This window comes from Symphalangus syndactylus, chromosome 24 (genome assembly GCF_028878055.3).
Source record: "Symphalangus syndactylus isolate Jambi chromosome 24, NHGRI_mSymSyn1-v2.1_pri, whole genome shotgun sequence".
NCBI classification, from domain to species: Eukaryota; Metazoa; Chordata; class Mammalia; order Primates; family Hylobatidae; genus Symphalangus; species Symphalangus syndactylus.
The window spans coordinates 70087554-70089273 of NC_072446.2; the positions used below are offsets into that span (position 1 = coordinate 70087554).

The 1720-nt window shown below is 43.6% G+C and overlaps 1 non-coding gene across 1 annotated transcript; it reads right to left on the bottom strand.

Moving 5' to 3' along the window:
- Positions 1-221: 221 nt before the first annotated feature.
- On the bottom strand, positions 222-380 carry LOC129474963 (U1 spliceosomal RNA). The gene has a single exon (XR_008654705.1). It is a non-coding gene; the product is annotated as a U1 spliceosomal RNA (small nuclear RNA).
- Between the last annotated feature and the right edge of the window lie 1340 nt (positions 381-1720).

Below are 1720 nucleotides of genomic sequence, written 5' to 3' on the forward strand. Positions count from 1 at the left end.
TAAAAAAAAATACAAAAAAAATTAGCCGGGCGTGGTGGTGGGCGCCTGTAGTCCCAGCTACTCGGGAGGCTGAGGCAGGAGAATGGCGTGAACCCGGGAGGCAGAGCTTGCAGTGAGCTGAGGTTGCACCACTGAACTCCAGCCCGGGTGATAGAGTGAGACTCCGTCTCAGAAAAAACAAACAACAAACAACAACAACAACAACAACAAAAAAAAAAAAACAGGGGATAGTGAGAACATAGTTCCCACTGCCACAAATTATGCAGTTGCGTTTCCCACATTTGGGGAAATCACAGGGTCAGCACCTCTGGAGTGCAATGGAACCTCACCCTGGGAAAACCACCTTCATGATCATGGTATCTCCCCTGCCAGGTAAGGATCTGTTCCACTCATGTTTTATGTGTGTGGCCAGTGGAGGGAGAAATTAAAATTAAATTTTCCTTCCAGTCTAAAAGGACCACTCATTTTGATATAACAAGCATGAGTTGATTGTTATGTCATGTATATAATTAGATGTAGATGTGCATGCAAAGTTTAGATCCCGTAGATGTGGATGATGTAGATGGAGTGGATGATGTCGATGTAGTTGACATAGATATTATAGATGCTGTAGAGGTAGCTGTCGATTACGTAGATGCCAATGTAGATGGATGGTGTAGATATATACACAGATGTAGACAGAGTAGGTGCAAATATAGATGCAGATGTGCTTGGCATAGCTGTAAATATGGATGCAGATGAGGTAGGTGACATAGATTAGGGCTTCTCAACCTCAGCACTACTGATATTTTAGGCCGGATATATCTTTGTTGTCAAGGACTATCCTGTGCGTTGCAGGATTTTGCAGTATCCCTGGGATTTAGCAGCATCTCTGGCTTAGATGCTGAGGGCATTCTTCTCCCAACCCTGAGCTGTAACAATAAGAAGTCTTTCTGGAAGTTGCCAAATGTCCCTGGGCAAAGTTGCTCCAGTTGAGAACCACTGGTACAGATGGTACAGATGGTACAGATAAAAATGTTGATGTAGATATTGATGTAATATGAGCATAGGTATAGGTGGTGCAGATAGTAAAGATGAAAGTGTAGCTGTGGATGATAAAGCTGTGGACACAGATGCAGGCAGAGTATGTGTAAATGTGGAGGCAAATGATGTTATAAGATACAGCTTCTAGATAAGTGATATAGCTGTAAATATAGACATAGATGACACATTTGATATAAATAAGGTAGATGTTATAAACTTTATGATCTGGGCAGAAAAATATAGGTGCTGATAATGCAGATGGCATTTCTTTGACCCCTCTTTTGTTTTGTCTTGTTTTGTTTTGTTTTGAGATGGAGTCTCGCTCTGTGCCCAGGCTGGAGTGCAATGGTGCGATCTCGGCTCACTGCAACCTCTGCCTCCCGGGTTCAAGCGATTCTCCTGCCTCAGCCTCCCAATTAGCCAGACTAGCCTGGCTAATTTTTGTATTTTTAGTAGAGATGGGGTTTCATCATGTTGGCCAGCCTGGTCAGGCTGCCGTGAGCCACTGCACCCAGCCTGACCCCACTTTTGGAAAAATTTCCAGACCGTGGATAAGCAGCGTCCTGTTAGGAATAGTTTAAGCATGGTATAGCCTGGAGACCGAGAGACTGCCCAAGTGACCTTTTAAGGTTCTTTTTGATGAAACCACCTGATCCTGAGATATCACAATTTCTATTAAAGGCTGATACTCAGGGTG